The sequence below is a fragment of the Lygodium microphyllum genome, chromosome 20 (assembly GCF_053477565.2).
Source record: "Lygodium microphyllum isolate KBCC chromosome 20, Lygodium_microphyllum_v1.1.10, whole genome shotgun sequence".
NCBI lineage: Eukaryota > Viridiplantae > Streptophyta > Polypodiopsida > Schizaeales > Lygodiaceae > Lygodium > Lygodium microphyllum.
In genome coordinates this window covers 29766601-29777187 of record NC_141154.1, presented here as the reverse complement: position 1 = coordinate 29777187, position 10587 = coordinate 29766601, and the positions used below count along the sequence as shown (strand labels likewise).

General features: G+C 44.5%; 2 pseudogenes; both read right to left on the bottom strand.

Moving 5' to 3' along the window:
* Nucleotides 1–1446: 1446 nt before the first annotated feature.
* Nucleotides 1447–2432, bottom strand: LOC148018796 (cinnamoyl-CoA reductase 1 pseudogene; annotated as a pseudogene).
* A 5609-nt stretch (nucleotides 2433–8041) lies between these two features.
* On the bottom strand, nucleotides 8042–9029 carry LOC148018795 (cinnamoyl-CoA reductase 1 pseudogene; annotated as a pseudogene).
* Between the last annotated feature and the right edge of the window lie 1558 nt (nucleotides 9030–10587).

Sequence of the window (10587 nt, the reverse complement as noted above, 5' to 3'; positions counted from 1 at the left end):
TATTCCCCAGCTCTCCATCGCTTTTGGTCTCAATGCTATTGGGGTCCACAACCACCTGTGATTGTTGTTGTCCTCGTTGTTTTCTCCTCTTTTTCCTGGTCAGTGAAGGTGCATCTCTCAATGACTTAGGACCCTGGACTAGGTCAACTATTTATGTGCTTGGTTGGGCCTTAGCATTCTCTTTCTCTAGTGTGTCCTTGTGGGACATGGCCGTGGCTTGCTGAATGGCTTCGCTAGGTTGTGAGGATACAACTGCCTCCCTTTTTGGAGAGTCTAGCTCTTCCCTTTTGTTTAACTCCTCTAGCCTAGGATTTAGGCACTTTGGAAGTGTTGGAGTTGTCAATGAAGTTGGTTGCGACACCTCCTCCACAGGTAAACTGCTAAGGACACATTCTGCAAGGGGCATTGTCACGGCCAAGGGCTGTGACTGCTGTGATCCTTGATTGGAAGTAGTAGCAGCAAGTTTAGTGGGCTGGCTACCCTTGGTGGATTGCGGTGTCAAGTCCCTGGGGCAATCGGAAGTGGTCGTGTCTTTTATTGCCCTTTGAGCACTCATCTGTGTAGATTGAGCATGAGTTGATCTAGTCACATTAGGTTGCTCAGGCATATCCTTGGGTCGAGAGCTACAGATGGTGCCATGTCCCTCCTCTTGGAAATTTGGAAGCTTAGATGGAGAAAGAGATTGGAATTGAGCAGTCGCCCTTAAGAACTGCTGTAGTGCTTCCTGTGTCTGTTTGGAAAAAGAGGGCATAGGAGATCTAGGACTCATAGGTGGGCGTGGCACTAGCTGAATGATTTGCTCAAGACTATTAGACGATTGTGCCATTTGCTTTGTTGAGCGAGCAGCCTTGCCATGAGCAATGTTGTGCCTATGATGCTTGTTCTCCCCTTGGGAAATCAAAGGCTCTTTGGGCATTAATGATTTTTGTGCATGCTCAACGGCTGCATATGACATCTGTCTATTTAGCATGCTAGGCTGAGGCTCTTTCTTTTGAACAATCATGTCTGGTTTCTTGCCTCGAGACCTAGATTTTCTCTTAGATTTCCTCCTATGCTTCATTGCTTTTGATGCACTCTGGCCTTCAGTTGATAGAGGCGGTTTAGCAGGGGATTCTGGTACCCAAATCCATTGGTTACCTGCGTAGTACCCTTGAGCACGTAGCAACGCTTTGGATATCCATCGCGGTGTCGTAGAGATCGTGCAAGAGCTGCAGAACACGGGGTTCAAGGTACAGCAATGGAAGAGTCTAACAAGAAGAACTCAAATTTTTTATGTCAAAGATCACTATATTGCTTGTCATAATCGTAGAGTTACAACAAAGAAACTGAGCAAACCCATGTTCTTTATATGCTGTCATGAACAGTTTTGGTTTTTCAACAAGTGATCCTCTCCTTGGTAACCAAAGATCCTTATATTTTATTTCAATTTCCACTTTTCCTTAGGTTTTAATGCAGTTTAGGGTGATCTGCAAGCAAGTCACACACGTCCCCTCTGTGCACCACACTTTCAGCACAAAGGTAACGCCCATTTGCAGAAGGACTTTCAAAGAGGAGGATGCAAACATCTGCAACATCTCTCACATCAACATACGCTTGCACCAAATTGGCATAGCTTTTTGCTGAGCCTGTCAAGTATTTGAGGAGATGAGCAGTGCTGGCATTCACTTCGGATTGTAGTAAGGGCCTAAGAACTAGGGAAGGAATCAGGACTACCAAGTCTACATTCACTTCCTTGGCATGTTTCTAAGCTGCTTGTTCAGCAACAGTCTTCCCATAGCAGTACCAGTTCCGTGTGTCTTTGCAGAAGTCAAGGTTGCTCCAACAGTTCTCATCAACCACAACACTTGGATCCCTGTTGGGGTCCATGTACACGGCACCTATGGATGAGGTGAAAATGACGCGCTTTACCCCAGCTTGAGCAGCTACATCCAAAACATGGATTATGCCTTTGACAGCCGGATCAACCATCTGCACCGGGTCATCAGTAACAGGAGAAGCCAGATGGAAGACACAGTCACATCCTTTGATGACTGAGCAAAGGCTGTCAAAATCCAATAAGTCGGCTTTGACTAGCGTCAATCGTTCTGCAGCTCCTTCCAGCTTCTTAAGATGAGCATTTTTTTTGATCATCCGGATTTCGGACAGTCCCTCTGACGACATAGCCTTTCTCAAGCAGGCGCTTGACAAGCCAAGAAGCTATGAATCCACCAGCTCCAGTCACACACACGGTCGGCATTTGTGCTGCATTGCACACATTAGCATTCATGTCCAACTCCTTCACCATGGCTTGCCAATCGGATGGCACTGCCCCAATGTCCTCAGGCATCCTCGCTCAAAACTGCACACACAGACACAGGCAGAGAGAGAGAGAGAGAGCTCTGAACGAATGCGCCCACCAGCTCTCTTTTCTTTTGAAAAGAAAAGCACTTCGGCTCCCTCTCCATCATTCCAGCAGTCTCCCCGATCACAGGAATGGAGATCGCCCCCCAAAACTCCATGTCTAGCACACCTTGTGATGACAAAAGTCCTCAGGAGCAGGCGAGTGTCGTTCTGAGATAGGACTTTCTTTTCTTTTCCTCTCCCGTCATCGATTATGCCTCCTCCATCTTCAGATTCCTCCCTTCGTCCATTCGAATTCTCCCCCTTTCTCCCAGAATTAGCATTGCCCCTTCCTTCCTTTTCGTCACACGCTCCTCTTTTCCCTCCCTTCTTAGCTTTTTTTTTAAATCCCTCATTAGCACGACACTTTCGTCTAGTCTCTTTGCCAATAATGGCATGAAAATCTCTCACCAGCATTGGATAAGGGTGAGATCCAATTACGGACCTTAAAATATAATGTGTAGTCTCTTCATTTGTAACCAAGTATCTTATTGCTTCTGATGCCACATCTTTCAACGTACCTGTACCAAACCGGACAGCACGTACCTCAACTCCAAAAAGTCTCATTCTGAATACTTTAAGAACCTGTCGTTCCATATCTTTGGCGCCCATGTAAACAACACAGTGTAACCCAAAACAAGCACACACTGTAACAGTGATAACTCCATGCTTCTCATAGCACATTTCAATGCTTAGCCTCCTTCTTTCCAACTCCTGGATGTGGTTTTCATTATGTATTTTTGATGTAGCAGGAGAAGGAGAAGACAAAGTCCTAACATGTTCACCAGCATCAGTTGTGCTTTCCACTCAACTTTGCTCAACATAGGCTGAAAGCATCTCATCATATTTGCCACTTTTGTCTCCAACTCCTCCCTACTATACTTATACGCATAAAATAAATGTTATCACAACAACTAAGTATGTACAAAGTACCAAATCCCATGCACAACTTCTGGGTGGTTTACACACTTCGAATGCGCAGCAATACGACATCCACCCCCTCTAAACCTGCGCATCCTCCGGATGTGCCAACTATCCAGGATCATTCAACTCCACAAACAGGTCAAGTCCATCTTCTGATTCTAGTAAACCTGTTTCTCCATCAGCTTCATCATCCCAATGAAATTTCTGCCCCTTTCGAAACAGCTGATAGAGAACATCTGCAATATGAGCAAAATGAGGAATCCTAATCATGTAAAATACACAAGCTCCCACAAATCTCCACACCTCTGAAGTAGTTGAGCAATACTCTGCAATCCTGTTTATGGCATCCACCTTTGTAGGAGAAGGCTTTCTGCCATAGTATCCAACCATATGCCCAACTATGATGACTTCATTAGCAGCAAAAACAGATTTTAGCCCTGAAAGTATCAAATTTACCTCCTCTAATCGTGTCAATATTTGTTCACAAGCATTCAAGTGATCAGCCACAAACTGTCTACATCCACGCAAATCAAGACTTTCATTCTTTTCTTCTTCTGCACAACCCTTAATAGGCACATCATCTAGAAAAGGCATGGTAAACTGCGGAATATAGTCTCGAAGAACTCTATGCATAGCATTCATCATATGAGCAACTGAGTTTGTAGCACCTTGAGGCAAGGTACACATCCTCACAAGACCAATAGGTGCCCGCATAGTAGTAATATCCCTGCTTTCCAAGGCAAGCTGAAACTGATCATAACCTGAATACAAGTCACCTAGTGAATAGATGGCTCGTCCTGCAAAAGCCTCAGCAAATTCATCCACAACTGGACCTGTTCCCACATTCCTGATTGTCACTTTGTTCACGGGCTGCATATCCTGAATAAATCTCAAAGTACCATTCTTCTTTGGTACAGTAAACCACCTGTTAGAATAGGGTGCAGAAGAGGGTTCCAAAATCCCCATTTTAATCTTCTCATTCAGCAACTCTATCAGCTTTAGCAAGTGTGCTTTAGGCACAGGTATAGGGCGTATATTCCATGGTACATGAGGAACAGTGAAGATGACCATAGGTGCAACCAATTCGGGACTAATGCAGCCAATTTCATGTGGAAAGAAAGCAAATGCCTTACCATGACGTCCAAGCATCTCTCTAAAACATTCTTTTTCCACTGGAAGCAAAAAATCTTCATTTCCAATCTTCAATTGTGCAAGAGTTTTAGCTGTAAACTTATGTCCAATATTTGCAGGATCCCTCAACATAGGCTGCTTCATAGCTTTTTCAATCTGCTCATCACTATCAGAAGGAAGGGGACCTGCAACCGGCTTAACCTTCTTATCAACTGTTTTATATTTTGTGTCAACCTTGGCATCATTCAAGCACTCTTTCCTTTGCTGCAATTTCTGCAAATTTTCAGCATCTTTCAACTCTGTTGGCTGAAAAATTTCAGCCTTTAGCTCTATGGACTGCATGGGTGCAGTCTGAAACTCTGTATGCAGAAATTTTTCTGCATTCAACTCTGTTGGCTGAATGAATTCAGCCCTCGGCTCTATGGACTGCATAGATGCATCCTGAAACTCTGTATGCAGAAATTTTTCTGCTTTCAACTCTGTTGGCTGAATGAATTCAGCCCTCTGCAATTCTATTAGCTGATCAAGATCAGCCATAAATTCAGTTTGCTGAGTTTTCTCAGCCTCTAACTCTGTTTGCAGCATAAAACCAGAAATTTCCTGAAACATATCCAAGGTTTGCACAGGTATGATCTTTGAACCCTTGCATACATCAGTTTTCAGCATTGCTCTTATCTCAAACAATGTATCTGCATAAGACATCCCTTCATACAATCCATCCACATGCTCTTCTGCTTGCAAGATACCTGCATTCTTCAACTCTTTCTCCTTACGACCAATGTACTGCCTGGCAGCTCTAGGCAAATCTGAAATTTTCTGATAACTTACTGAACTATCTCAAGTAAACCCAACAAAGTTATTGGAGAAAGACTGGCTGCCAGGAGGCGAGATCTCCTCTTTTCTCTGCTCCGTACCACTGGCGTCTCGCAAGACAGCGGTACCTAATGAAAATCCAACTCCTTCGCAGGTAGTGGTGCCTTACGCAAGGAGTCCCTGTTTCTCGGATGATTTACCCCAACAGTCATAAACTGAACAGCTCGCATACCATCTTTACTGCGTATCCGCGCATAAGCTGATCCGTCATCCATCACTTTTGTTTCCATTCTTGCTTCTGTAATGAAAGGCTGTCCAAGAATAATCGGATAAGAACATGAATCCTGAACAAAGCAATGATAATCCTCTTCAACATTACCAATAGAAATTCTGATACTCGGACAAGCAGCATACATATCACCAGAAGTATTATTGGCGGCTCTCATGCGCCAGCCATGCTCTGCATCCATAGGCCACTTGCCACTCTCATAAACACCTCGAGCAATAAGATTAATTTCAGAACCATGATCAACTAAAGCAATCAAGGGAATTTGTTTCTCTCCAATCCTTACCACTGTCTCAGTGGTTGCTCTAGCCCAATGACTTCGTGAAAAATGGCTGCGAGGAATAAGAATAGGGGTCTCATCATCTTCATACTGCATAGGCTGCACTATTTTCTCCGATTGCGGATTAACAGAAGCATTCTCAACCATCACTGCATCATCATGCTCTTTTCCAAGAGCTCCATGCCACAATCCCTGTAAAGCAGGTCCTTCCATCGCATGTCGTTTCCTCCGCAAAAGATCCTGCATCTGATCCTGTATTTCTCTTCTAGCAATCCCAAGAGCCTCTCCAACAGTAAAAGTGACTTCACTATTCAAAATTCTTTCATGAAAAATCTTACTCATATCCGTTTGCATTTCAAGGTCTGACAAGAGCTTGAATCCTGGCTCTTTTTTTGGTTGCTTCTTTTCTTTCTGCTTGTCTCCCATTGGTTGATCAGAACCTGTTTGAGCTGGAGAATTTGACATAGGTGGAGCTGTAACAGGTGGTGAAACAAAGTCACCCCCTCTAGTCTTTTTGGAGGAGCTAGGACCCTCCTCATCTCTTCTTCTCTTCTCTTCAACCATGGCATCTAAACCCTGCGTTTTAGCAATATAAGCAAAAATAGAATACCTGTCAACAGGAGAATCCCATCCTGTTTCTCCTCGGATGCTAGAGCCCACACAAGTCATAGTAGAAGTTTGAACTTTCCCTCTTCTCGCTATCTCCAAGGCAGAAGACCATAAAGCAGAGTCTCCATCAGATTTCTGCTCAAGCTGGACTCCAAAAGCTGAAGCATCTCCTCTAACACTCACATAAGCTGATCGCGCAGCCATATCATCAACAAGCTTCTTCATACCTCCCTTATCAAAGTTCGTGTCAAGAGGAGCACCAGTCTCTGTCAGCCATATCTTCCCATCTTGTCCCCAAAACACTACATTCTTCTTACGTGCTTCCTGAAAAGCATCACAATCTCTGCAGTGTTGGTGCTCTGTACTATCACACCAAATACATCGTCGCCCTTTTCTTTGACCAGCTGGAAAAGCAGTCACTGGAGCTGGTGCTACAGCAGGTACTGACATAAGTTGCTCCTTTAACTTACCAACTTCAGCTTTGACTGCTTCAATCGTCAAATCCGCCAAGCCTTTAATAACATCATCTACAGATAAGGGCAGTGGAGCAGCAGGAACTGGTGGATTCATAACAGGAGGAGTAAGCTTAGGCAAAGAAGTAGCAGGGGTAGAAGAAGAAGTCTCCAAGGATTTTTCAGGAACTGATCCTGTGTTTCGATGCAATCTGACTCTCCTGCGCTGCTTCTTGACAAGAGCATTCACAGCATCAATGACATGTCTCCACTCAGTCTTTAAACCTGAATCAGTAGCTTGAACTTCCAAAAGATCATCCAATTTTTCCTGTAAATCAGCATCTGCAGCTTGCAAAAATAACTCCACTTTCTGCATCTCCAAAGCTTGCTGTTCAGTCCCATCCAACTGATCATAATGGCTTTCAAACTCTCGCAGAAGAGCGGTAACAGAAAGTCCCTTATTAGGCATAGAAACCCATGCTAAAAAATTCCTGCGATTCATAAGACCTGTATCCTCCAGGAAATATTCATCTTTTAATGCCTTTTTAAATTCAGCCCAACCTGCATGTGCCTCTTGAATTTCTGCAATTCGACCTTCAAGAGCGCGCACCACGATCCGCAAGAAGTAGCGGCTCCAAACATCTTGAGAAACCCCAAAAAACTTCATCTTTTCTTCATACAAATGCAGGTAAGTTGACACTTGCTGGCCATTAAACTGCTTCATCTCCTGTTGGACAGCTTTCAAAGCATCCATAGCATCACTGTCACGTTTTGCATGAGCTTGCTGCTGCATATACATGGTAAATGACTGAAACAGGTTCTTCATGACATTATCATCTGTCATCTCTTCTTGCGAGTCTCCCATCTTGCTGATGACGCAGCACTTTCACGTCGGGTTCACCAGAAATGTCATAGAGATCGTGCAAGAGCTGCAGAACACGGGGTTCAAGGTACAGCAATGGAAGAGTCTAACAAGAAGAACTCAAATTTTTGATGTCAAAGATCACTATATTGCTTGTCATAATCGTAGAGTTACAACAAAGAAACTGAGCAAACCCATGTTCTTTATATGCTGTCATGAACAGTTTTGGTTTTTCAACAAGTAATCCTCTCCTTGGTAACCAAAGATCCTTATATTTTATTTCAATTTCCACTTTTCCTTAGGTTTTAATGCAGTTTAGGGTGATCTGCAAGCAAGTCACACACGTCCCCTCTGTGCACCACACTTTCAGCACAAAGGTAACGCCCATTTGCAGAAGGACTTTCAAAGAGGAGGATGCAAACATCTGCAACATCTCTCACATCAACATACGCTTGCACCAAATTGGCATAGCTTTTTGCTGAGCCTGTCAAGTATTTGAGGAGATGAGCAGTGCTGGCATTCACTTCGGATTGTAGTAAGGGCCTAAGAACTAGGGAAGGAATCAGGACTACCAGGTCTACATTCACTTCCTTGGCATGTTTCTAAGCTGCTTGTTCAGCAACAGTCTTCCCATAGCAGTACCAGTTCCGTGTGTCTTTGCAGAAGTCAAGGTTGCTCCAACAGTTCTCATCAACCACAACACTTGGATCCCTGTTGGGGTCCATGTACACGGCACCTATGGATGAGGTGAAAATGACGCGCTTTACCCTAGCTTGAGCAGCTACATCCAAAACATGGATTATGCCTTTGACAGCCGGATCAACCATCTGCATCGGGTCATCAGTAACAGGAGAAGCCAGATGGAAGACACAGTCACATCCTTTGATGACTGAGCAAAGGTTGTCAAAATCCAATAAGTCGGCTTTGACTAGCGTCAATCGTTCTGCAGCTCCTTCCAGCTTCTTAAGATGAGCATTTTTTTTGATCATCCGGATTTCGGACAGTCCCTCTGACGACATAGCCTTTCTCAAGCAGGCGCTTGACAAGCCAAGAAGCTATGAATCCACCAGCTCCAGTCACACACACGGTCGGCATTTGTGCTGCATTGCACACATTAGCATTCATGTCCAACTCCTTCACCATGGCTTGCCAATCGGATGGCACTGCCCCAATGTCCTCAGGCATCCTCGCTCAAAACTGCACACACAGACACAGGCAGAGAGAGAGAGAGAGAGAGCTCTGAACGAATGCGCCCACCAGCTCTCTTTTCTTTTGAAAAGAAAAGCACTTCGGCTCCCTCTCCATCATTCCAGCAGTCTCCCCGATCACAGGAATGGAGATCGCCCCCCAAAACTCCATGTCTAGCACACCTTGTGATGACAAAAGTCCTCAGGAGCAGGCGAGTGTCGTTCTGAGATAGGACTTTCTTTTCTTTTCCTCTCCCGTCATCGATTATGCCTCCTCCATCTTCAGATTCCTCCCTTCGTCCATTCGAATTCTCCCCCTTTCTCCCAGAATTAGCATTGCCCCTTCCTTCCTTTTCGTCACACGCTCCTCTTTTCCCTCCCTTCTTAGCTTTTTTTTTAAATCCCTCATTAGCACGACACTTTCGTCTAGTCTCTTTGCCAATAATGGCATGAAAATCTCTCACCAGCATTGGATAAGGGTGAGATCCAATTACGGACCTTAAAATATAATGTGTAGTCTCTTCATTTGTAACCAAGTATCTTATTGCTTCTGATGCCACATCTTTCAACGTACCTGTACCAAACCGGACAGCACGTACCTCAACTCCAAAAAGTCTCATTCTGAATACTTTAAGAACCTGTCGTTCCATATCTTTGGCGCCCATGTAAACAAAACAGTGTAACCCAAAACAAGCACACACTGTAACAGTGATAACTCCATGCTTCTCATAGCACATTTCAATGCTTAGCCTCCTTCTTTCCAACTCCTGGATGTGGTTTTCATTATGTATTTTTGATGTAGCAGGAGAAGGAGAAGACAAAGTCCTAACATGTTCACCAGCATCAGTTGTGCTTTCCACTCAACCTTGCTCAACATAGGCTGAAAGCATCTCATCATATTCGCCACTTTTGTCTCCAACTCCCCGCTACTATACTTATACGCATAAAATAAATGTTATCACAACAACTAAGTATGTACAAAGTACCAAATCCCATGCACAACTTCTGGGTGGTTTACACACTTTGAATGCGCAGCAATACGACAGCGGCATTGTGCTAACCCTCCATCGATGCCTGCGTCTATAAGGCTTGGGCTTCTTTTGGGGTCTTCTACGATATTTGTAAGTCCAAAGCCCATCCTTGGCATTGTCTCTTGACCTTCTTGGTTCAGGCATGGCCTCACTCGTTGGTTCTCGTTGTTCGACCTGTGATTGTATCAACTCTTCCAACAAGTCCTTGCACTCATTAGCAGGCTTGACTGTTATTTTAGCACCTTCCTTGCCTTTCCCTCCAGGTTCAATGAGGTCACCCTTGCTAAAGGTTGTGACCATCCTCACACCCAGTAGTGTCAGGTGTATCCTCTGTGCTACATAGTCGACCTCACACTTGGTCGTCCTTTTGAAGGGTCTTCCTAGGAGGGTTTCTTTCCCGCAGCTAGCACTATTTGGAGGAATATGAAATAGGATAGGCAAGCTTTCTGTTTCAATTGTCGCAAGGATTTTGCACTTCCCTATGAGTGCTTGTGGATGTCCCCCATAAGGGCTAAGAGTTGCACTAGTCGGTGTGAGCTCTGGTTGGCCTAGTAGGGTCCATGCTGTTGAGATATCGAGCTCCACTCGTGATACGCCAGGGTGACCGTTGTATATTTATGTCACCGACTTGTC